This window comes from Acinonyx jubatus, chromosome C1 (genome assembly GCF_027475565.1).
Source record: "Acinonyx jubatus isolate Ajub_Pintada_27869175 chromosome C1, VMU_Ajub_asm_v1.0, whole genome shotgun sequence".
NCBI classification, from domain to species: domain Eukaryota; kingdom Metazoa; phylum Chordata; class Mammalia; order Carnivora; family Felidae; genus Acinonyx; species Acinonyx jubatus.
The window spans coordinates 194,498,673-194,525,944 of NC_069381.1; the positions used below are offsets into that span (position 1 = coordinate 194,498,673).

A 27,272-nucleotide genomic window follows, 5' to 3' on the forward strand; every position below is an offset into this window, starting at 1 on the left:
AGAGAGGGAGAAAGAAGGTGTATTGTGGTGTTAAGGACCAGGCCCTTTTTCTTAAGCATGAAAAAGGCAACAGCAATGACCAAGCAAGTGTTGAATTTGTTCTGCCAGGATTTAGGAATAAACTGATAAAGTTCCAAGCAGAGTGACTGTGCATATCACTCCCATCACTGAGAAACTGTCAGGACAAAGCTTCTCAATTATGTTTCCAGTTGAATTATCAGAAAGTGTTAATCAGGGCACTAACTTACCCTTCAGAGAAGTTCCATATTACTCATGGTATTTAGACAATTCTAACTCCAAATAATACAGACAAGCCAGGAAAGAATCAGGGTTCACATTCTGCTGCTGGCCTTTGGAACTTATTGGAGCCAACCTACAATTGTCAATACCTTTTCTCTCTTCTCCTTTCTATTAACCTGTATTAATCATTTGATCATAAATAGGTTGAGTCTTTTTAAGCTAACACAAATATGTAGGATTTTTGTTTAAATCAGTTCCTGAAATTCTCAATTTCTGGCTTATATCTGGTATTCGCTGTGGTCCCACAGAATATGGGCTTCTTTCAGTCTTCTCCTGTGCCTGTCTGTGTAGCTGAAGCTTCTGCCTTCCTCTGCTATTTTGTACCTTGATGGGAACCCCATCTAACTGCATATATTTCTATTGCACCAAGAGATTGAAAGAAAAAGGATTAAGCTGCTCAGAGTTGAAAGTATACACCTTGCCAAAAAAATCCATAATTTCCAGGTGTTGATAACCTTAATATTTTATTCAGGTAATACAATGAAGATTAATTATAATTCTGTTAGTGCATACTATAATTATAATTAATAATAATTAATTTTTCTAACCATAAGAATGAATATTACACATTCACAATGCAATATAAATTCAAGGTCTGGATGGAGTGCTGTAATTATCTAATCACAAACACAAACCCATGGAGAAAATTGTTGAAAAAGGGAGGAAGGAAAGAAATTCCATTTGATGCCTAATAAAAGTTTCACAGAATCTTTTACCATGACTTTTGTGGGAAAAAAACATAACCTCGTTAAAAGCACAGGTCTTATTAAAAAATCAAAATCTCTATTTTACACTCATTTACAAAAGTCAAGAGAGTTCAGATGGAGGAAACAAATAGCCCGAGTGGAGTAGTCCCTTATTTATTCTTTCATTTAATTAATACTCCCTAAAGGGGGAGGCACCGGAAGGGTAAGAGCATTTCCTTTTTCTTCCTCGGATTTCAACCTGTAAATCTAAGACTAAACACCTAAAAAAAAAAAAAAAAAAAAAAAAAATTTAGGTGCCCACTCCCCTAGACAAACATATAAACACATTGTTGCCTTTGTGTGTATGACTGCATCCTGTTATTGGGGATGCTGTTGATGGAGAGATGGTACAAAAGGTAAGCAGAGAGTGAAATTGTTACCTATGTAAGTTGAGAGTATTTGGCCAGTTCCTTTGAAATATGGCCAACTCTTGATATATTCATTAGTTCATTAATTCATTGGTTCATTTGATTTTATTCAATCTTTATTTTCTTTGAAGTATTTACTGAGAACCTACTATGTTTCAAGCATTGCCTTTAGTACAGCTAGTCTCCTTTTATTTAAAAAAAATTTTTTTTTAATGTTTATTTATTTTTGAGAGACAGACAGAATGCAAGTGGGTTAGGGGCAGGGAGAGGGGGAGACACAGAAACAGAAGCAGGCCCCAGGCTCTGAGCTGTCAGCACAGAGCCAGATGCGGGGCTCGAATTTGAGAACTGTGAGATCGTGACCTGAGCTGAAGTCGGACGCTCAACTGACTGAGCCACCCAGGTGCCCCCAGCTAGTCTCCTTTTAAATACTAACTAGCAAGCCAGAAAATTAGTTCCTATAATCTATAAAGGAAATAACTCAAATATACTTGAGTTTGTTTCACTAATATCAAAATATTAACCTGTTTTAAAAAAATAAGAAAATGAATACTGGAAAAAATACTGTCTAAACTAGATATCCATCTGGAGGTCTCTTAGCATTGTTAGTGATGAAATTGTAGCATAGGACCAAGCTTCTAGGCAGGTTAAAAAAAAAAGCAAACTGTGGAAGAGAATACAATGAATAAGTATACTGTATCTACTACCTTTACTTTGAAACTCTACCTAAAAGAAAGCCTGTCTCTTCACATACCTTTTCTTTGTTTCCAAGAAATAAGACAGGGTCTCTAATGAAGTTCTGTATCACTCTTATCCAAACTGGGAACTTGGAGTCTCAAATACATATCTTGGCAGTTGACAGATACTTTGAGAAGAAGTTTTGATGAATTTTCTCTAGTAAAGCCAGTTCCCTTTAAGAAACCAAAACTGTGTTTTATGTGTAAGTACATGACAAGTTCTACAGAATATGTTCTCCAGAGATGACTTGATATTTCCTTTATGAGAAATGGGCTGGAGGGTGACATCTCTGATTTGCCATCCCTGAGTTTTGCTCAGGGAACTCTGACCATATCTGAGCTTGCATGGGCAGCCTTCCTACTTCTATTCCAGCCTGTTACGGCTAAAGAATCCCAGGCATAGTTAAGGTATGTTTTTAGATTCAAATGGAATGCATTTGAACCTTATCCCATATACAGTGAGAACTTCACATTCCTCACAATTTTTCCAGAAAGGAAGAGAAGAAAGGAAGGAGAAATGAAGAGAGGGTAAGGATGGTGTATGCTTTTCCTGGTCAACTCTGGCTCTGAACTGCTCATTATAAATTTGTTAGATTGGGATCCTTTCCCCAAGTTGTATCTGTACCCTCCCACATCATCCCTGAAGCAAAATACAGAACTTCCTCTTTGATTTCTCCCTTAAAATAGCATTCTCACAAGTCAAAGGAGTATGTAGAACTTTTCATTAAAGGTTTGGGGATAACAAGGACATTGATGTAATAGCCTCGTTGTGTCTTTTACTAAACTTTCACCAAATTTTTATTCCCCTCACTTTATTACACTCTGTACCCTTGCATAACCAAGAGCCCATCAATATGCCAGCCTAAGCAATGGGCTATCTATTCCTATTCTTTCCTTCAACCAGTACTACAGAATTTCATTGAAGTTTTAGAGTTTGCTTTATTCTGCTTTCTCCTCCCACCCACAATAGACCCTTCGAGGAAGGGAACAGTGTTAATTAATTTCTACTGATAGGAGATTTGTCATTCCCCATTTGAGCCAAAGTAGTTATAGTTTGGGTTTTAAGTAACCATTTGTTTTGTTTTGTTTTGTTTTCTCCATTATATTAGACGGTCTTTAGTTTTAGAGATTTCATTTTTTTATGTCCTAGGATCACAGACAAAGCCTTCTTCATACAGATTGGCTTGTGGACCAGTTATGGGTTGCCCATAATTATAATTTCAAGATCCAAACTCTTACTGATCATGCCAAGATACTCTAATTAGGGAAGGGAAAGAAATAGAATTTCTTAAGCATCCGCTCTATGCCCAACATGATAGATTCACAAAAACTGAGCAAAACAGGTACTGGTGTTTCTAATTTTATAGATAAGGAGCCTAATATCAGAGAAATAAGTTGTACAAGATCACATGGGTACTGGGGGCAAGGCCAGTGATGAGGCCCAGATCTTCTGGCCAGCAAAAATGTGTGCCCTCCCATAATATCCTAGTACTAGGGGAAAAAAGATGTTAAGCTGTAGTTTCCAAAGTATTTGACCCCTCCGCTCTGGAGAACTTTGTTCCAGAGTATTTCTCAGCCTCTCAGATTCTCCCAGCAAGTTATAAGATCTCATTATAAATTGCCCAGGGGAAAATAGCCTGAGTCCAAAGGATTCTATCCCAGTCCCAACCTGAGGCAAATTCAGGCATCCATTTCAGGAGTCAGTAAGTTAGTACGCAGTTAAGAAAAGATCCTAAAGTCAATTGGAAAATTACATATTTGAAATAAACTGAAAATTAAATTTTTGGATTGATAAGTTTGGAGCAGATGAAAGTATAACTTATTTGGAGACAAGGGGCATGGTCTGGTGGTAAATGTGTACACACACATGCATCTATAAGTAGATACAGACAAATCCACTCTTCCTGCCATGACTTCAGAAAACCACTTAAGAATGGAAGAATGTACCATTATAGCTGCCCAACTGTTTGTGTATAAGTATTTTGTGGTGAAATATACATAACCTAAAACTTACCCTTTTAACCATCTTTAGGGAAGATGTACATCTTTAAATGTACAATTCATTGGCATTAAGTGTATACACATTGCTGTACAACCATCACCACTAGCCATCTAGGATTTTTTCATCCTCCCAGACTGAAATTCTGTACTGATTGCAAAAATAACTCTTCATTCCCCCCACCTTTCAGCCCCTGGTCACCCCTATTCCACGTTCTGTTTCCTATAACTGAAATCATACAGTGTTTGTCCATTTGTGTTGGGCTTGTTTTGCTTAGCACAATGTCTTCAAGGTCTGCCTTACTGGCTAGCTCCTCTTTGCTGCCAGTGGATAACAGCAGCAACCTCTCTAGGGTGAAATGCTCAGTTTGGTCCTGGGCAGGGGTACTTGAGTTGGATGAATGTGATAAATATGCAGATTAACCAAGCAAAATAGTCTGTTTTCATAAACCTTGGCACTTGAGTAGATCAGCAAAATCCAAAGGGACAGAGTTTTGTAGATCCCTTCTGCAGATGTACATGGCAATATTTTGACAGGAGCAACAAGCATTAAACTTAAAACTTACTTGTTTAGCAAAGATTTACCAAGCTCCTACTATATTAGAGATATCAAGAGAAGGAGGTAAAGATCCTGTCATCAATAAAAGCAATGTGAAAATTTGTGCTCTTATACCTATCATCAGCCATCATTATGAAGCTCATTCTGAGGTGATATATGCAAAAAGATAACTGAAGAGTAAAAAATAAAGGTTTTACTAGTGTTCTCCATGAATACGGTTCCTAGAGAAGAAAGTCATTTTTATTAAAGAGGAAGCATTGTGGTTTAATATAGTTGAGAGTATATTAAGAACAATATTTTTCTGGCTAAACTGTGCTTAGAACCCAGTCAACACAAAAAGCCAGGCTGCTGTAAAAAGTTAGAGTATTTCCTCAGTTGTAAGACCTATACTTTTTTCTCCTTTTAGAGCTCTAAAATCAAAAGGTACCTTATTACCTATAGATGAAATTGGGTAAATAGAATAAATTATTTTTATTTCCTGTGGTAGTTTACCTTTCTTTTAAGGGAAGGTTTGTTTGATGTTTTTTGTTTGGTTTATTGGTGCTATGTTTCTAAGAACTTGTTTATAAGTCTTCCATTTGCTAGTGTTTAATGATTGTATAAGCCTAGAATTTAAATGGTGCAAAACTCTGACCTTTATTTTTATTCTTTGTTCTGACCATCATTGGGGGGTGCAGGCACTGAAGCAGAAAAAAGGTCTGAAAATAGTAATTTGTACCTAAGCCTTCTCTGTGGAAGATTCTGGAACTTATCTGCCTGTGTTTGAACCTTGCCTCTTCACCCTGTCTAGGTGTGTGATCTGGGATATAGTACTTCAACTTCTCTGTGACTCAGTTTCCTCAAGTGGTGAATAATGGTATCTACTTCATAGCATTCTGAGGGTTAAGAGAGTTTAATGTAAGTAAAGCACTTAGAATAATGCCTGGCACTCACTAACCTCTCAATTATTAGCTGTTACCATTGTATTTTACTTGCTTACTTTCCTGTGTCTTCTTTTTCTCCAGGTCCATGTGTTTACCTATGTCCCTTATTTGGACAACTCTCAAAATTATATGTTAAGTGTGAGCCTTTCCTCTAAACTCCGGATGTCTATATCCAACTGTTTACTCCACTAGGATATCTAAAGGTATCTAAAAATTAAGAGGTCTACAAAAGCACTCACAATATTTCTTAACCTTAGCCAAAATTGTTCCTCCTCTGATTTTCCCAGTCTCCATAAATGGTCCTAGATTATCTTTTTAATCACTCTCTTGGTCTATCACATCTATATGCAAGCTGTTGGTAAAACCTGTCAGTTCTACCTTCCAAATATGTTCAAATATGGCCATTTCTCATGACCTCCACTGCACTTACTCTGGTTCAAACTATCGTAAATGCTTTCTTGAACAACTGGATTAACTTCCTACTGACTTCTCACCTTCCTTCTTATTTCCTATACTCTTTATCCAGAGCGGTCCCTTTAAATTGTGACTTATTATCATGTTTCTCCTTTGCCAAAGACCCCCAATCATTTCCCGTCTACTCCAAGTTATGCTTCAGTCCTAGCACAGCTTATCATTGGCACCTGATCTGGCCCGACACTCCAGCTTGCTTCTCTTCCTTCCCCTTTTCACTCTGCTTCAGCCACTTTGACTTCTTCAAGTAAGTGGCTCAAGTATCATCCTACTCTTGCTAGTCTCTCTTCTGACGAATATCAGGATGGCTGGCCCCTTTATTTCCTTCAGGTCTCTTATCAAATAGACTTGCCTTCCCTGACCCCAGTGTGGAAACAGCATTCATTTCCTGCCTCCCTGTACACTCTTGCTTACTTCACTTTCCTTTTCTCCCTTGCACTTATCAACACCTGATAAATTATCTATTTGTCTTTCTCCTTAAGACCTAGGACTTTTTGTACAGGCTGTATCCCCAGAGCCTAGAACAGTATTTGGCACATAACAGGGGCTCAGTAAACATTGAATAAATGAATAAAATAATGTGTCACTTTCTAAGGATGACTTTGTTGGGACCCTCATTTGAGTGGCTGGATTTCCCACTGCAGATGGATTTGCGTTTATTTTATGAGTCTGGAAGATTTTAAGATTGTGTTAAAAAGGGGTTTGCTTTTTTTTTTTCTTCTTTCCCCCAGCTTCCTTTGGAGATTTGGACACTGTTTCTCTTACTCACTTGTTCAGAGCCAATCAATGTCACCCTTTAGTCTGCCAAAGTGGTTGCTGAGTGATGAGGCATTTCATCCCTCTGGGAGCTTAAGGTACTGCCTATGCAGCATGTACAGTTGCTGCTGGCTATGAGTGAAAATCTGAGATTGATCAAGCCAGAATCCCCTATAAGGGAGCATAGGCAAGGAACATTCTGACTCTGGGTCAGCTCAGAGGGCCTTTCAAGTCTTCCCTTCAATACTCACATGGATTTTTTTTAGTGCTCATGAAAGCAACACACCCCAGAGGGTTTGCATCAAATACACTGAAGGATTCCCACAGAGCTTCAACCGCAACTCTGCAGAGAGAGAACTTGGTCTCTCTGGTGACGAACCTCATCATACTTTTACAACTTAATTTCTAATAAAATATTATTTGAACCAAGAGAAAAATCCCTTGTGAGTTTTACTGTTAGCACTGGAGCAGTAAAGAACTCCTTTTTTTTTTTTTTTCCTCTCATTAATATGATTATTCATGCTTTAGAACCAATATAATGATTACCTAGCAATGTGGTGGTCTTAGTCTGCTCAGGCTACTGTAACATACCATAGATTGGGTGGCTTAAAGAAGAGAATTTATTTCTCACTATTCTAAAGCCTAGGTAGTCCAAGATCTAGGTCCCCATAGATTTGGTTCCTGGTGAGACCCTGCTTCCTGGCTTGCAGATAGCCACCTTGTGACTGTGTGTTCATAGGGCTTTTCCTCACTGCATGCCAGTTGAAAGAGAGGAGAAGAGATCTGTCATCTTGTAAAAGCACTAATCTCATCATGAGGGTCCCACATTCATGACCAAATCTAATCCTAATTACTTCCCAAAGGTCTTACCTCCAAATACCATCACATTTGGGGTTAGGGCTTCAGTACATGAATGAAGGGGAGGTGGTTATGAACATTTAGTTCATACCCATGGCTAAGAGCTTTAAAGCCAGTAATCTGGACTCAAATCTTGTTGACATAATTACTAACAAATTGTATTTAGACCAGTAATTCAACTTTTCTAAGCCATAGTTGTTTCTGTTTTGTTTTTTGTTTTGTTTTGTTTTTTTTTTGTTTTTTAATGTGTAAAATGGATAGTCAACTACTTCAGTGAAGTCGTATTGGTATAGTACTTAGCAAATTGTCTCTATAGAGTAAAAGTTCAGATGGTAGTTATCATTTTTAACTTTTACATACCTCCCTTTACCTTCTGTAATCACTGAAAATATTCAAGAAAGTATTCTGCTTACAGTGAAATAACCCATAGTTTTTATTTCTGATTTATAATGTATTAAAATGTAAAATACATCATCTCCCAAAGGAAAATGGCTTTATCCGTTTCTAAATTCTTCTTTTAAAGTGCTAATTTTCATATTACATAGGAAATTCAGCAAGTATTATCTTATAAAAAGAAATATTAGTGTAAAAATTCTACTTTACACTTAAATACTATAGTTTATTTTTATCACTCTAACATGAAAGTAGAGAGTGAGTATGTTCTGACAAATATATTTTTTTTCTCTTATGTGAAGAGCCTAGCTAAGTTCTAGGCATATGGTAGAGGACTAAGAAATGTTGACTTTATCTCCCCCCAGTATCTATGTAATCTTCAACATAAAGTCCATAACAAACATGTTAGCATTTTAATTTTTTTAATATTAGTTTCTAGTTTTAACATTAATATTATCTCTTTGTTCATTTGCCTGACTTCTACAATTTCTAAGTCAGACAGTAAGAACTATGATTATGTACGTTCTGTTACCCACAATGGTCCCTTTAAATTGTTAATCACTGTTCTGTCACTCTTTTGCCAAAATAAATGTTCACTGTCTGCCATGATTCAGTCATTTATTAATTAGGGCAATATTATTAAGCAATTGCTGTGTACCAGGCACTGCTCTAGGTGGTGGACATATAGAAATAAGACAGATAAGGTCTCTTCCCCGAAAGCAAATTAAACTCTAGTGTGGAATGACAGATAGTAAGCACACAAACAACCAAGACAACTTCAGATTTTCAAGAGTGTTAGGAACCAAGACTAAAGAATAATAAAAAAGGGTAGTATACATTCCTTTGTTTGTAATGTTTGTTTGTGTGTTTGTTTGTTTAGAGAGATGGAGGGGCAGAGAGAGAGAATCTCAAGCAGGCTCCAACCTGTCAGCACAGAGCCCTACTCAGGGCTCAAACTCCTGAACCATGAGATCATGACCTGAGACAAAATCAGGAGTTGGACACTTAACTGATTGAGCCACCCAGGTGGCCCTATAATCCTTTAGATAGCTGGTCAGGGGAGGCTTCCCAGAAGGTGGTGTCATCTGAGCCAAAATTTGAACTGAAGTAACAAGTCAGGTAAAAAAGCCAAAGAAGAGGACCGCATTGAGGGGTAGAGCAAACCTAAGATCTTGGACAGTAGATAAGAAGAGTTTAGCATGTTCAAAGGCCAATGAGTAGACCAGAGGAGTTGGGAGCATAATGAGTAATTTGGGTGGGAAAGATGGGTGAGTATGCAGGGACCAGATAAAATAGGGTTATATAATCTAGATTTTGTTAAAATTCAACCAGAAGCCAAAAAAGGTTTTCAAGAAGGAGAGAAGTGACATATTTTACTACATATTAAAATCATAAATTTGGTAATTTTGTGCTTAATCTGCAGAGAACAAAAGTGAAAGCTAGGAGCCCACGTTGGTGACTATTTCCATAATCCAGGCTACAGGTGATGATAGTTTCACCATAGTAATAATAGTAGAGATAAAGGGAGAAAGCAAAGACTCCTACCTAGATTTTCAACTTGAGCAAATGAGAAATTGGCGGAGGTGGGAAGGTAAGAACATGTTTTAACAAGATGGGAAGTTACCAGGAGTTCTCTTTCTGTTATGTTTGTTTATAATATACAAGTAGAAATGTAATTACATTGTTGAATATGGGTCAAGGATAAAAACCCATTTAGGAGCTATTGGCATCTAGGTGGAATGTGAATTTCCTGGGCTAGGAGAAAGTATAGCTAAGAGTGGATGTCTGATCAACCTCTGGAGCACTGCAATATTTAGAGGTCTTTCTTGAAAGAGAGAACTAGCAAAGAATGGGGAGGGAGCACTAAGAAGTAGGAGAAAAACCAAAGAAATGTCTTTGATAAATAAAAATGATTGCTAGCAATTCCTGTGCCAAATACTTCTTAAATTTCCTTAATCTAATTTAATCCTCAATTTCAAGAGGTAGATGCTGTTATTACCTATTTAGAGGCAGAAAAACCAAGGCACAGAGGGGTTATCATTTTACCCAAATTCATACAGCTCATAAGGCCTAGATCTAGGACTCAAAGCTATCTAGTTCCAAAGGCCATATTCTTAACTAGGACCTGATATTGGCTCTTTGACTTGCACATGAAAACTCGCTTTCCTATCTTCTTTAAAATTATGTATATGTCAAATGTCACTGGGATTCAAGACGACAGGAAAGTTGGATTTGTAACACAGAGATAAGTTGTTTCAGTGGAGATAGCTTTTTCAGTGGAACATTGGTAATGGAAGATGGATAGATGGGGCTTTCCCAGAAAGTAGGAAGTGGAAACCACAGTGTTAGATGTCTCTTATGCAAAGTTCTGTTGCAAAGCAGAACAAAAATTGGGGCTGCAGATAGAAAGGGATTTGGAACTCAAGGGAGGTGTGCTGGCTAGGTGGTCTAGAAAGCAGACTACAAGGTGGAGATAAAAACACTAGAGATTTATGGGGATAAGCCCTCTGAAGGATAATGAGGAGGGAGCAGGTAAGTGAGGAAAGCCTCTATCTAGATAATGACATGGGTCTCACTCATGTGAAAGGAGAGGGGAAAGGAAAGAGGGATTAAGTGGGAAGAGACTGTAGGTGCAGCTCTGAGGAGCCTCAGTTAGCCTAGTTGGAGTCAGTTAGCCTAGCCTCAGTCAGAAAGATTACCCATAGAGTCATGAAGCAGAATGGCAAGGATTTAGGAGACCTGTGGTGCTCAGTCATTGGGTAGCATTATCTGAGAAGAGGCTTGCCTTGGCCTATATGCGGTGAGTCCCAAAAAGTGCTACAGCTGTAGGTGGTCAGCTAATTGAGCTTCTTATAGATGATCAGTAAGACCTTTCTTAAAGACAAACCTTAGTGGCAAACCTCCATGGCCATCACATTAGGTTGTTTTGTGTATGGGCTTTATGATATTTTTGTACTGGTGGAAATCCAAGTATAACAGATAACTACTTAAAATTTATAAAAAGTAGAATGGGACTTAACTTTGCATATTGATGCCTCTAACACCAACATTCTGGACAAAAGAAAAGTTTATCCCAGTATTCATTAAATGGTACTGATAAAAGTATTTTTAAGCATATAAAAATCATTATCCTAGGAACCATCTCAATGAATATCAAATCTGGTCACTCAACTCCTACAAGTCAATAGCAAAAGAAAAAAACAAAACAAAAAAACAACAACAACAACAAAAAAAAAAACAAAGGACCTGAACATTGTCCTCCAAAAAGGCATAATGTCCAACTATGTAAAAATATATTTAATATGTTTGAGAACATGAATCTGAGATATGCAAAGGAAAGCCATGATGAACTATCACTTTATACCTGTTAGAATGGCTATTATCAAAAATAAAAATGTTGGCAAAGATATGGAGAAATCAGAACCCTTATATACTATTGGTAGGAATGTAAAACTTGTGCAGTCACTATGGGAAACAGTATGGAATTTTCTCAAAAAATTAAAACTTAGTTATTAAAAATAAAATAAAAATCTTAAAGAGATACTTGTATTTCTATATTCACTGCAGCATTATTCATTATAGTTAAGATGTGGAATCAGTCTAAATGACCATCAACAGATGAGTGGATAAAATGCAGTATATACGTTGGAATATTACTCAGCCTTAAATCCTGCTATATGGGACAGTACAGGTAAATTTTGAGGGAAGGACCTTATGCTAAGTGAAATAATCCAGTCATAGAAAGACAAATACTTTATGGTTCCATTCATATGAGAAATCCTAAATAGTCAAATTTATAGAAACAGGGAGTAGAATGGTGGCTGCTAAGGCAAGACAGAGGGAAAATAAGGAGTTACTTTTTAATGGGTATAAAGTGTACATTGTATAAAACATTTAAAGATCTGTACAGTATAGAATCTATAGTCAACAAAACCATATTGTATTTAAAAATTTAAGAGGGTAGATCTCATGTTAAGTGTTCTTACTTACTTTAAACTACAGGTTTAAAGTATTTTTAAAAATCTGGGTACTCTTGAACAAGCAAAGTGAAGGTTTATAAATCAGGGTTCCTCAGTTTGGGACCACCTGAATCCACGTGGCCTAAGACACAGGCTATGAGAAACAAAGTTCTGAAGTAGAGCATGCTCACAACCTTAATTCTCACATCTCAAATGTTTGGCCTCATCACATAATCAAACACTAACTTGCTGTTCCTTATGAGGATTTAATTTTATCTAAGCGCAAAAACAAGTGGTAAATAAGTAACTATCATCAAAAGATTTTTCTTACTGTGCCCATGAAATGATGATATACTGAAAAGCTTCAGTGACAAGACACCAAGGCAAATTGTTTAAGAGGTTACTCAATTAAACTGTTCTTAAAAATCTAGAAACCCTTGGGGCATCTGGGTGGCTCAGTCAGTTAAGTGTCTGACTCTTGATTTCGGCTCAAGTCATGATCTCACAGTTGGTGAGATGGAGCCCTGCATTGGCCTCTGTGCTGGCAGTACAGGGCCTGCTTGGGATTCTCTCTCTCTCTCTCTCTCTGCCCCTCCCCCATCCCTCTAAAAAAAAAAAAAGAAAAATAAACATTAAAAAAATCTAGAAATACTTTTTCATACTGAAATGATAAAGCAAGCAACAAATACAAGTCAAAACAAGTTGAGGCTTTAATTCTGTGCAAAGCACTAATATTGTTGCCTAGCTTATTGGATATAAGGTCAATTGCATGGGCTGCAAAAAAAAAAAAAAAAGTTAGGGATTCGTACTGTGTATTTTTTCACTGGGCTGAAAAACCAAGTGCCCTAGATTGATGTTATGAAACACACACATACACACTGCAAAATTTAAAGACCTTCACAGATTACCACAAAGCAGACAAGATTTTTGTATAGTAGATCAAAGTATCTATACATTTTTAAGTCCATACAGTGCTTGTGAAACAATAATCTATTCTCTCTCAGAGCTAGAATCTCTCAGAAGTAGAATAATGTTTGATGTACCAGTTGCTTGGGAATTGTTGGTGAAAATTACTCTAGTAATCTGAGGCAGCATTAAGGCAATAATATGGCAGGTATACAAAAATATTCACAGCTACTCTCTGTTCCCTGGGAATTTAGATGGCTAATCCCATATGATTAATAGTACTTGTTATGTACGGTAGAGGATGATTCCAAAACAATAGAAATCACCAAGGAATATTAAGAGGGAGTTAAAAATGAAGAGAACCTTGCTTTTCTGATGAAAATAGAGATGTTGGCAATCTTGATCAATGGTTGCCAATACCAAGTCCTCATCAAACCAATTCAGATGCTACTTTTGTTTAAGAACCTGACGATGGAGGAGTTTAAGTTGATTCAACTGCTTGTTTCCTAACAACACAATAATGATCCCAGTACAGATGACTGACTCCTGACTCTCTGTGTTGCTACAGATTGTTTAGCTGCTACCATGTATTGGAATTATTATTAGTAGTTTTAATGGGGAAACAAGGAGGAAAAATTCTTGGGTATCATGGTTGCAGACACAAAATTTCTGCCTCTGTGCCCCTTAGAGAAAATTGACATTGCACACACTTGGAACAGCAATATTCTCCTTTTACTACTTTGTATTTGTGAGGGGATTTCCTTCCAGGAAGTGCAGGGAGCTAGGCATTCTGTCAAGCTCTAAGCAACACCATGAGTGTGAAGCAAGATAAGATAAGTCTCAGACTAGTAAATTAGGGACAATAACTCTGCAGAGCAAAACTGATTTTGTGTATTCAGGCAACAGGATTAAGTTAATGCCATAAGGTCTTTTTGTGAAAGGTAAACTTCTCCTGGCTGAAGAGAACAGCAATAATTATTCAAAATTCCTGAAGTAGGCCAACCATTTGACCAGAGGGCAAAGAAATCCTGCTTGACTGGCTTCCACTCGAAACCAGTGTCAAGTTCCTGACCTTATGAACTCCTCAGAACAATATTAGGTGGAAAAAGGAGGAGCTGTTCTCTTTAGCTTCTCTCTCTCTTAATTAGAGCAGGCAATGTGGTTATGTTTGTATTGGCACTCACAGATTATTTCTCAGAGGGAATCATTATATTTGATAATAGACTTTCATTCTTTACAAGTTGGATGATATTTTTCATTTCCCTTTTTTAAAATGATGGTATGCATTAAGGAAATCCTTTCTTTGCTTAAAATGAGTGGTGGTTGTAGGTGAACATGTACATGATTGTAGATGTACCCTACTAGTTTACTTTTAAGAAGATGTTAATTTGTTAGTGATCTATTGCATTTTCTAAGTGCTTTCTGAGTGGGACTGGTGACAATTGTCTCCAGAACTGGAAAAAAGTGAGAAATTGACCATCCAAAGTAGTGGCTCTTTAAATGAGATGTCACAGGGGTGGGTGCCTGGGTGGCTCAGACTGTTAAGCTCCAACTTTGGCTCAGGTCATACTCTTGCAGTCCATGAGTTCAAGCCCCACGTTGGGGTGTGTGCTGACACCTCAGAGCCTGGAGCCTGCTTCAGATTCTGTGTCTCCCCCCTCTCTCTCTGCCCCTCCCCCACTTGTCTCCCTTGTTCTCTCTCAAAAATAAACATTAAAAAAATTTTTTTATTAAAAAAAATAAATGTGAGATGTCACAGATCTCCTTGAAAATTAGATAACAACTAGAAAGATACACTCTTGGGAGAAAAAAACTTTATATGCTCATAAAAACTTACATAGAATCTTGGGAATTTCAAGACCCCTTTGATATGCATCAATGGACCCTCACCACAAATTTTATAAATATAAGCCCTGCATAAAGAAGGGGTGGAAGGTCTTTATCAAGTTTTGGAAGACTTTGGATACTCCACCATACCTCAACCTATGGCTGAAGTCTTTGGGTCTTCCTACTTAGCTCCATTGCTCTGAGCTCTGCCATCAAGAAATATAGCTGGGTGGTTACTAGCAATGACTACATTCTTCATATGTACTGGTTATAAAGCAAATGTTTTACCCTATCTTTTTCTAAAGGTTGAATTCTTAAAACTTCAACCACAAACAATGCGTTGCAAAACTCACATAGAGCACTCAGGAGTTCACTTATGAGAAGACACACATGATTTCAAAACTGTCCCTAGCTGGGTGGTTTTGCAGTTGGCTCTATGAAATGTTCTGTCAATTTTAGTTTTGATCTTAGAGAAAACATAGCCACTTCTTGATACATTTTCCATAATAAGCAGCTTAGATAATACTCCTACTCCTGAATTCAAAGATTAAAAGTATCTGGAGAAAGAACTAACTTCTTCCTTCTTGAGACATTCCCTCCAGGGCAGGCCGAAGGTGTACTGGGAAAAGCAGAAAAGGAAAGTTTATCATTTTTCTATCCATAGTATCCTGGGCTGTCAATTCAGCAGCTTTCACAAGAACTAAACCTGCTTTAAAAAGAGAGAGAGAGAGAGAGAGAGAGAGAGAGAGAGAGAGAAGAGCTTGAAAGTGTTATGTACCATTAGCTATTCTGATTCTAGTCCATGCCAGGAAGCAAAGGTTCTTATTATACCATGTTCTATTTTTGATCTAATCCCTATCAACAGCCTGAAGTCTCAGCATGGTAATGCTGGGGAAATTCTTTGATGATAATTGGAAACTGCACTGCCTTACCCCGTAAGTTATACAATCTGACTGTCACTAGGAGTGTCATTTGGGCTACAAAGAGCTAGGGATAAGAAAAGTGGGCTTCTGAAGTCTATGTGGAGGGTACTGTAGCAAGTAAGTCAGAGCCTCTTGGTAAAGTTCTCCCATTGGTTAGTTTGGGGATATAGAAAGAAGATGATGTGTGTTCCTACCCTGATATTTTAGAGCCTCAAGACAACCTGGTATACATCATTCAAATACCCTAACGGCACTACCTTTACTTTCTGTGAAAACAACATGATATGGGAAGAAAAGTCACACTACACAGCAGTTATTGAAAACAGTTAAATATAACACCAGGCGTTAAAACCTGGTACCTTTTTGTCATGATAAAGATTGTAACAAGAACAGGAAATGGCACAGCACAAATCCGTTTGCATGATAATCATCTCATGAATGTAAAGAGCATAGGAAATGGAACAAATGTAACTCATTCCCTTCCCACCTTCAAAGTGTAACCTCCTTGTCCTAGTCACATGCCCTACTTATGGTCCTGAGTAAAGCACAAAGGAAATCAAAAGGCTGACTGACACTGGGGGAACAAAACAGCCTCCTCCTGTGTGTGTATGTACGTATGTACGTGTGTGTGCGTGCATGCATCTTTCCCCCTCTGAACTCTGTTGCACTGCAGAATTCCTTATACACGATTCCCTACTTGGACCTGAGTAAGTAGTCAGACATGGGAGAAACAAAGCAAGTTAAAAACCAGAGTTATTTGGGAATGGGCACTCTCCTTACCACCATTCCTTGGGATGAGGAAACCCTGACCTTCCTGTAAGTAGAAGCAGGGAACAAACAAGGTGACTGAATGACTTTCTTCCTTTGAGCCCTCATAGCTTGCTCATCTTAGTAAAGAAAATGGAGCTCTGCCTCCCGGTGTGTTCTCTCTCCCCTTTCTAAAGAGGTTGCAGCTTGACTAGGGCACATCTGAAAGCAGAAAGGTCTCAGGAACACAAGGAAGCCAGAACTTCTGGGGGTTGATCAGGCCAAGACAGAGTTGGTACTTCAATCCCCCATTCCTCTTTGATCTAGCCAGGTTTTCCAGGAGGATCTGTTTCCCTTGGAAAGCTCTTTAAGTAATACTATGTGAAATTTATAATAAATTATCTAACACCAAGATGACTGCTTCAGATATGAGAGGGAGTAGTGAGGAACGATGGCTGAATTTATCAGATAAATACTAGAGGAGATGAAAGCCAGATTGCCCGGGGTACTGTGCCCATACCACGCCTCAACCAAGTGTCACTCACTCTGCTCAGCTCAGCTGATAATAATTTCTTACGTGGCATCCAACTAGCTGCACTACACATTTTCTTCTACTGGGGATTTGTTCAGACAAGCAAGCCTGAGTGTACTTTCCATTTCAGGCATCCTGGATGCCAATCCCTTCCAGATGATATCCAAATTACCAAATGGCCCTGATTGGTTAATAAGGAATGCAGCAGTGTTCCTTACCCTGGTTATATGTCACTTGTTAAGTGATGTTGAGAGATTCCAGGTGATTTCACATCATAAGATTGTGATTGGTGGCCACCTTATCAGATCCCATGAAAAAGGTTTCTGTGAGGCACATCCGTTTCCTAAGTATCCTATCTTGATTCCCAAAACAGATTACATTGGAATTGTGTTTACAAAGAAAAGAATGAAGCCCCAAATTTCAAATGGCCTAAAATTAAAGTAGATTATAAGCACTGAAAAATGATCATTTGGGAACAATCCTATGTGAAAAAAAAAGTGTATACTGGAAAACTGTCTAAGTAGTTTCTAATTTCTAATGCATTCCTAGGGGTTTTTAACTGATTGTATGTGATTGTGGTCAATCAGAACAATGGGTCTATTAAAAAACTATATATATATATATATATATATATATATATATATATATATATAATTTAAACAGTCTACAATGATCTTTTAAGAGGTGATATGATTGGGGTAACTAGAATGTAGGTCAAATTATCAAACCGATCTACATCCTCTAAATTTTTATCTTACCATTTTTGTCCTTTTTCATTCCTAAATAACCAGCTTCTATGTATACCTTTGCAGCACAACTATTTCTTTGCATTCTTTCCCTCTTCTGTGGAAGACATCATGATTGTTTAGAAAGAAAACTAAAGAGCAGGATGAAGAAGCAGAACTCACTAGCTGGGTAGCCTAGGGGCAATCCTGGGGCATTTCTGAGCCTCAGTTCTCTGATTTGGAAAGTGAAGAAATGGGTCTACTTGATATCCAAGGTCCCTTCTAGCTCTGAAATCTAAGAGACACTGGGTTTTTATGAAATCTAGGCCCATGACATAGCCATCACCCATATTTGTTGTTGATACTGTTCTGTGGATTTTTGATGAACGTCACAGTGAATGTCTTTTTTTTTTTTTAAGGAGGGCATTACCTCCTCTCTGTGAATATTCAAGCTCTGTGTCTCCTATTTCTTGCATATAGCTCTTTATCTTCACGGGTGAAAGGCACTTACTTGCCTTCAGTGTGTATTTGTTTGCTCAGTGTCTATTTTTAAGGAATTAAGACACGAGAATAGGAAAGAAAATTACGGAGTGAGTTATATGGAAATTTTGCAAAGCACAGAATGGACCTATGGTGGAGACAAGGAGGAGGATGGATGGGTTTTTTAGTTAGGACATTGTATATAAAATCTCCAAAGTAAGAGAATTACATTTTTAGCAACTGCAATTGGATGAATGAATGAAAGAGTTTGTGAACATGAAGCTCTGAACTGTATTTGGTGAGGAGACTTTTGACTTCTGCTAACTCCTTGGATCCCAGTTTTACATCAAAGAATAATAAATCTTTCTCTGAGTTTATAATTAGAGAATATTAGAAATAATTTTCCAATTCTGAAGCATGAACTGCAACCACCTTTCCTACTATAGAGTAATGCCATCTCTACATAATCTTGAAATACCAATGGAGCTATCCAACTGCCAGGGATGCCGCTATTCTCTGCCATCTGCTCTGTTCCAGCACTCTCTTGAGTAACCCAAGTCTGTTTCAAAGCCTTTCACACTGTGGAACCAGAGATAAGAATTGTCTTAAGCTTGCACAGACAATAAATACTGACCACAGCAAGGTGCCATTTCCCATCCCAGAAGTGGTGTCAACTGAAAAGGGAACTTTCTTTGATCTTATCCAGGGACTTCATGCCATTTTAAGTGACTCCATTTTGGCATTCTGTTTCACAATTCTACAGTCATCTTGGTTGGTTTATTTAAACACGTGAAGTCACTGTATTTCAAGTTCTCACCTCAACAAATTAACTGGGAATTCAAAGCACTCATCTTGTGGTGTGCAAGGATATAGAGAAACTGCCTTGAGTGCAAAGACAAACTGGTAACAAGATGTCATCTCTATTAGTAGCTCGTGACTAGCATGCCTCTCTGAATCAAGTGATATCTTCTAATAAGACTTTAGACGTGTGATTTTATCCTAAGTTGGGCTCTGGTGCCAAGATGCCTTTGGCTAAACTAATAAACTGGTGATCAAGCAGATCTGATTTTATTACTGAAGATTAAGAAGGCTATGAAAAAAGCAAACCAAACACTACAAGATATAACGCTACTGCCTAGTACAGAAATAACAACTAAGAGTCTAAAAGGATACAAAAAAACAAAAAAACAAAAAACATAAAACACAATTCTCCCAAAGATTGTATTTTCACTGCCCTACTTGCCAAATATAATCAGAACCCAGAAGAGAAATGCACCTAAAACAACACAGGATAACAAAATAGAGTACATACAATAATGCCGAGTATCCTATTCCTATGCATTTGGTAATCTGTACCCATCTGTTAGAAAGATAGGAGACCAAATTAGTGGAGGTGGTGACGAGAGAGCTGCGACAAATAGAAGGTTAGTGTTGGCCATCTCAACTGTGGACCTATGCACCTGGTCATAGGTCAACATAGGTTATATTTATGACTCACATCAAATAGGTTGAAATGTTGCTCATATTCATGCATTTGAGCTATGGGGAGAAGCCTACGGTATGTGTTATAGGGAAGTCTGAGATAGTCTGATAAAACTCAAAACATGGTCATATTCACACGTTTGTATGTAACATATCTCAACTCCTTTTAAGCTAGGGAAAAGAGTGCATTGGTTAAGTTGGAACCAAATGTACAATGTTATCTTTGAAAACGGCCCGAGGGATCCATTTGCCTTTACTAAAATGAGAAAGGCTCTATGAATAAAGTAGATTTTTATCTGAGTATTGAAGAAAGTTTAGAAATGCATGTAGATGAGAACATGGTTAAAGGTTTATAGCCAAGTCATGGAGAAGCAAGTAGGAAAAACAGGGAGAAATGGAACAGTAGCTAGGTATGACAATGGGAATATTGATAGATGACCTCAAAAACCCAATTCAGGCACTTGAGGGATTTTCAGAGAAGAATTATATGATTCCGGCAATGGAAACCAGTAAGTAGCATTGAGATGAACATACCTCCAGAGAAGAGGATCTTGAATATTAATGGTGAACCAATAAACAGTAACTAAAACCACAATCAGCATAAAATAACAAAATAGGGTAAATACAATAACTCTGACATTATTAGGGAATGGAATTTGCTGGAGCCTGACATCTCTGAATATTCTAGGACTAGGAAAGACAGCTGCTAGGAGTCAAAGGCTGGCTTTTGACCTTAACAAAGGCTTTAGTTACAGTTAACTAAATGAAGTGTTCTTCCCCTCTTTTTCCTTTTCTCCCCTACATATTTGGAAATGGATTTTATTCTGATTTTAAATAAGTAAAATATGACATGCAAAATAATGATATGGAATATGTCCTATTTTTTTTCTGATGCCAGAAGAACTTCAATTTCTTGGAATGTCTATTATTATTAAAAATGTTAATAGGGATGAGCAGGGAGAGTGCAGAAGAATGATTAACAATTATACAGCATCTTCAGTGTTGGGAACCATGCAAGGGGCTTTACATATGTCTTCCTGTATATTTAGTTCTGTGTAGATATTCCAGTTTATATCTTCTTTTTTTTTAAAGAAATACTGCATATTATATATGATATTCATCCACTTATTGAAGGAAGGAATGATTCAGGACAAAACCCAGTGTGAAATGGCAGCTGCATGGGAATGGCAGTTTTAAGAAAAAATTAGGAATTTGGGGGTTTTTTTTGGACAAGTTTAACACTAAGCTATATAGGTGGATATCTAGATAGTGATTTTATGAAACAACAAAAAAGAAAAGATCTAGCAAAGGAAGAATCTTATACTGTTAAAACTAGAAAGTTCCAGACATACATGGTTAGATTTTTAGAAGAAAGATTTGGACAGAAAAGCTAGGATTTTGAATCGTTTGCTACAGTTCTGAAACATTACTGCAATTTTAATCTATCCTATTTCCATGGGGTGATGAGCAAATTTTGTGGACGATTAGGAATCTTGAGCAATATTAGTATAGATGCAAGATAATCTTAAGCAAGACCCATATTTCTGTAATTACTGGAAAAGCTAGGTCTTTATCTTAAGACATCTTGATTGGAAGACTCACTAGTTATAAAGGAATTTTCAGTCCACAAATATTAAGTGCATAGGTGTGTAGGTCACTATGCACATTCCCAAAGGTGCCTCAAGTTGAAAACGCGAAAATGCATTTTCTCTAAGATGTTTTTGCATTAAGATTGAAGATAGTTACCGCAGATGAGAAATGCTAGTGCGTTAATTCCATTCTTTTTTAGCCCTTTTTGTGGGGTCTGTTTATGGAGCACCTAGGATTAGATAAGACAGCAATTTCAAGTTGTGTTAAGTGAGTAAGAAATGTTTCCTGTTTTTCAAATTAAACGTGAGCCCAACATTATCAGGTATTGCACCTGAAAAAAAAAATCAATATCTACCTAATATTACATTTTATTTTGTCTTCAGTAATAAACTGAATTAGAATTTCTTAGATTGCTAAGTAAAGTTACAAAAAAAGGAAAAGAGAAAAAATTAAGTATGTGATGGTGTTTTACTCTTTGTAGAGCAGTTTTTATATATTGCCCATTTTTTTTTATAACAGAATAAATACTACGGTAATGAGTGTGTAAGCAGGAAATTCCCTGAAAGGAAGGCTGCAGAGGAATAGGTGTTTACCAAAGTATTCTACATTCTGTGTTAGAATCAGTGGGAAAAAAATGTAAGGAAACTCTGTAGTTATTTTTAGTAACATCAAATGATATATTGTGTTGGGAATCTCAACGCATATTTATGCAACCAATATAATTCTGTCAAAAATAAAACCCTAAACTGAGAATACTCAAAACTACAAATGGCATCTGAAACAGGAAAATGGCTCTGTAGAAAATTTCTGAAAAACCTGATCAAGCATTATTAATGCTTAGCAGTTGGATGGAAAGTCCTTTAAGTTTTTCCTTACTATAATGCATCTTATTATCTTTTCAGTGATATTTCTCATAGTGCTTTCAAGTTTAATTGAGCTTAAATATACCATATGTAAGCATATAATTCATGATTTAGAAATGCAGAGAAGCAGAAGTTCACAAATTATGGAGAGAATAGAATATCACTTGGCATTTAGATGAAATGTTTTCCCTCAGTGTACTTTCAAATCCATTACCCTGTTTTATTTTAACAACATTCCTAGAATATGGGTAATTTGGCCTTTAGCATTATTCACATTTTACTGTAGAAAATGAGCTTACTACCCGCCCAAGGAGAGTAATATAGAATTTGTATTCAGACTACAACCCTATCACCTTGATGTTCTTTCCAGGAAAACTTGCTGCCTTTCAGAAGTAGAAACAGGGTGGACTTCAACCAAAAGTTGGAGATGACCCTGAAAAGAAGAAATTATCTTAAAAAGAGAGATAGGTGGCTTGGCAAGTGAAGATAGTGCAGTTTCATAATCCTTTGGGTTGGTTTGGTCAGCATTTGTAATCTAACCCCTCACTGATGTTTTGGAGAAATAACATTTTCTCTTATGGTAGTTTTGTACATATTATCTGCTTTCAAAAGTATTCTTTACCATATTATATCAAAAAGAAGCTTTAAAATAATTTGAATTGCAATGGATTATGATACGAATTGCTCCTGACTCCCACCCTGCTCTTTTTCCCTAAAATCACCATTTTTATCACTTCCAATCTGGAGGTGTATAGCATTTGACAAAATAAGGTGGCTATATTTGTAATATCTCCTCTGTCCTTAGAAATATTGCCTGTGTATGCCACAACTTCTAAATGGCTGTGTCCTGTGATTTTATACTATCTTTTATAAAGCAATGATCATTTTGCCAGTTAAGATGGATGCTATTGTAAAAGAGTTCTTTCCTAGGAATTTTTGCTATAGCTCCTCTCAGTCTTTATTTCTGTAGAGGAAAAAAAAATGGCTTGTTCATTAAAAAAAAAAATATGTTTTAACCTCAAAAATTGGTGAGGCTGAGTCCCCTGGCTGGCTCAGTGGGAACAGCATGTGACTCTTGATGTTGGGGCCATGAGTTTGAGCCCCATGTTGAGTGAGATGACTAAAAATAAATAAATAAACCTTAAAAAAACTGGTGAGGCATAGTGTATCTTACCAATTTTTAAGAGATATGCTATATTTTGCGTATAGGTATATAAGCCCCCCATAGTGAGAGTTATACTAAAATTTCAATGGCAAAACTTGTTATTGCTGTTACTAAAGCGTCAATTCATTGTTTAAGATCGAAAAATTATTGCTACTTAAGATGTTAAACAAACAAACCCTCCTTAACCAGTAACTGAGTTACTGAATTTTCCTCAATTTTTAAAGTAACCCAGGTGAGTTAAAACTAAGCTAAGCATAAAGACAGTGAACCTTACAGTTGAGTTCTAAACTGCCTTTCAAAATTATTATCCACAGCAAGATTTTAAGTACTTGAAGTGTAAGGGGTAGTGTGATACTTATATTTTCATCAGTCCTCCAATATCATTTATTACAATACCAGACAAAATAATAGATGTTCTACAAATGTCTGACTGTTTTAAAAACACATGCTTGTATCATTTACCTCGTCCTTGCCTTCTTAAATGGTTTATTTTGCCAGAGCACTCTGATGGGAAATTATTTCAGTGTTTGTCAATTAAAACATTTAAAAATTAAACACTGAGTTTCAGAGGAAAGGAAGATGCCAGAACTGGCCAATAAGAATAAGTGATAATTCTGAAATAATGAAAGGGTGCAGCAGGAACAGCAACAGTCAGTTTTACGCTTGTGAGGAAATGATGAGTGGGAAATTTGTGACACCTGACTAAAAATCAATGCTCCTGGAAGGTGATATAATAGCTTTGAGCTGGGGAAAAAAAAAAAAAAAGTACAGGGGAAATCAAAGCTGACATGGTGAAACTGCACAGAAAGAAGTGGGTAGAATAATGACAATGTCAAGAAACTAATGGATGTAATGAGGCACAACGCGATGGCACTAAAGATCTCATGTCTTCTAAAACAACTAGTTAATTTAGCTGACTAATTTGCTTACTCACCTTTTCTAGTTAATCTCTAAGGAACACCATGATGGTCCTCTTCTATTATATTTTGTATCATTTCTCACAGAATCCTCAACATGATGATTAATATTAGAAAGGTTACCCTTGAAAAAAAAGAAGTAAATGTTAAAATAAGGCCTTTAAGTTCCTTATTAACGTGATAATCCTCTAACTCCAAAAGAATTCCCAAAGTTGCTTTTCTGTTGGAGAAAATACACAGGACAGAGAAATGAAAGTAAAATGTGCACCTGTACCTTTTCTGGCTCCAAAAGAACTAATTGAAATGTGGTAATTTGTACTCTGTTAAGAGAAGAAAGCATCTTATCTAATGTGAAAGGTCTGCATTTGTGCTATCTTCTCTTTATGTTAAATCATTCCCAGACTCCTGTTTTGGTTGGAAGGAGACTTGTCAATAGCTTCCTTTGCTTTCTTCTGTTTTGGAAATAGTGGGTGCAGGTGTAGAGGTGACTAAAAGAGAGGGCGCCTGGGTGGCTCAGTGGACTTCAGCTCAGCTCATGATCTCCTGGTTTGTGAGTTTGAGCCCCGCATCAGGCTCTGTGCTGACAGCTCAGAGCCTGGAGCCTGCTTCAGATTCTGTCTCCCTTTCTCTCCTGGCCCCTCCCCTGCTTGTGCTCTGTCTCTCTGTCTCTCAAAAATAAACAAGCGTTAAAAAAAAAAAAAAAAAGAAAAAAGAAAAAAAGAAAAAGAAGTGACTAAAAAAGAACACTAATTGAAAAGGATTCCAAAGACTTTTGGGCCCTGCCAAGCAAACCTTAAAATTGCAGTAGAGTTAATTGTTTTCAAGATAGCAGTCAGTGCCTTTCTCTGAAACTGATTTAACTTGGCTAGAGGATAAGCATCTCTTTTGGTGAGTTAAAGGGTCTCAAAATACAAGAGATGTTTTATCTTGGATAAGCTGATAATTTGTCCTACTTAAGCAAGTAAATGCTAATTTCCTTGTAAAATTCAGTGCTCATTAGCTCATAATTAGGGTAATAAATCTGGAATCACCAAACAGATCAGTGAAAACATCATAGTGTTAATGTGAGAGTGAGCTGATCCTGTAGGAACCAGTGGAGAGCCTGCAGAAATCTATTCAAATTCTGAATGCAACGCTACATGTAATTATCATAAATTTAACCCCCAGGAAGAAGAGGAGGGAACAAAGGCTGGAAGAGGTGGGGTGGGCCCGTGCACGAAGACACTTTAAGTCCATGTGAAAACTGAAACCTCTAAATGCATTTCTTAACATAGAGAATTCTTACACTTTAGAACTATCTTTCAGTGGGTCTTTCACACAAATTTTCATACATGAACATTTTTGCAGGTAAGCTTTTATGATGCTGCTGGGGGAAACCAGTGGCCTGGAGGTACTAGCAATTAGTCAGAATTCACATAGTCAAAATATCATGTCAAGAAGAAAGCCCAGTACGGGACTCTGCAGAGCAGAAAGCCCACACTACACCCTTAGTATACAGAATTCTGGGGTGGATAGATCATTACTCTAGAGATGAGAGAGAACTGAAAAGTCGCAGGAAATCAAGCAATTCTGCTTTTTTTTTTCTGTTAACACAAAAATGCTAATTCTGTGCAGCTTATTGTACGCTTATAACATACCTCTTGTTCCACTTCGTTCACAGATTGTCTGCAAATATATCCCCTCATCCCTTAAAGCTCATATTTATTAACTGATACCAGTCTAAAACATGCTTGTACATGCTTTGTATTTTCTGTTCATTTTCTGTTTGGGCTCCACCCAACTTGTTCATTTTCCTCATCATTCAAGATTTAGAAAAGGTTGATTCATGTCAGTCCCACATCATGTAGATTGACTAAAACTAACTTCAAGATTAGGGTAGACCTATCTTCTCTGTAGAACAATCTGGAATTGCCCTTAGACTCCTTCGACATGTATTTGTCTGAATCCATGGGACGCTTAACTGAATTTCTTTGTGTTCCTACTGAGACAAGTGGTATGTTAGATTCTGACTCTTTCCAATCTTAGCTGAGGAAACATAATGGACTTTCCAGTGATTTATTTACTCCAAACAAGTTGCTACCACTGAACTGGAAATTCTTCTTCAATTATCCGTTTGGGTCTGATTTGGGATTAAAATGCAGAATTTCAGCCAAGATGAAACTATTAGCAATTTAGAAAACTAGAAATACATGTCCTGTCTTTGAAAAGAGAACACAAAATGCCAAATAAGCAAATATGACATCTATTTATATTTGTCCCTAGAAAGTAAGCTTCTGGAGAAAAGACCACAGTGGAATCGTAGTGTATGCTAATACGTGAACAGGAAGATAGTCATCATGTAACATTAGCTAAAAGACCAAATGTGCATGATGGGTGCAGATATATTTTTATTTTGGATTTAACTCCTTAAAAGTCGCCGTTCTTCTGGCTGCAATTTAAAATACTTAGAACACAAATAAATGAGAACTAAATCCAGCCTCTTTAACAAATTGTTTTGGAACTTGAATTCTCTCCTCCAGTGCCTACATTTAATAAAATCAACTTAAGTGTTTCTTTGCTCCTTTCCCCTTTCTTTATTAAAGATGTGATTGGGGTGCCTGGGTGCAGTTAAGTGTCCGACTTCAGCTCAGGTCATGATCTTACAGTATGTGGGTTTGAGCCCCGCATCAGGCTCTGTGCTGACAGTTCAGAGCCTGGAGCCTGCTTCAGATCGTGTGTCTCCCTCTCTGCCCCTCCCCCCACTCATGCTCACAGGCTCCGTCTCTCTCTCAAAAAAAAAAAAAAAAGAAATTAAAAAAGTGACTACTATCCTTGTGTGAACATTTAGCACGAATTTACATTTCACCAATGTATTCGTACCTTGCTTCTTGGCCTTTTAGCAAAGTCAAAACTTGTTGCCAAATGCTCGTGCACCACCTAGAAGCCTCCCAGACAAACTATTTGAATGACTCAGTTTTTCACACTGGCAGAAATACCCTGCCATTTTCCAAAATACAACTGCAAGCAGCATTTCTCCCTGCAGGACCACAGGCATCATCCGGTGTTAA

General features: G+C 37.2%; 1 long non-coding RNA gene across 1 annotated transcript; it reads right to left on the bottom strand.

Moving 5' to 3' along the window:
• Nucleotides 1–1,087: 1,087 nt before the first annotated feature.
• On the bottom strand, nt 1,088–26,880 carry LOC113596822 (uncharacterized). Its single transcript, XR_008295546.1, has 3 exons — nt 24,243–26,880; nt 22,497–22,576; nt 1,088–2,325 (listed from the first exon to the last, which is right to left on the bottom strand). It is a non-coding gene; the product is annotated as an uncharacterized LOC113596822 (long non-coding RNA).
• Nucleotides 26,881–27,272: the final 392 nt, after the last annotated feature.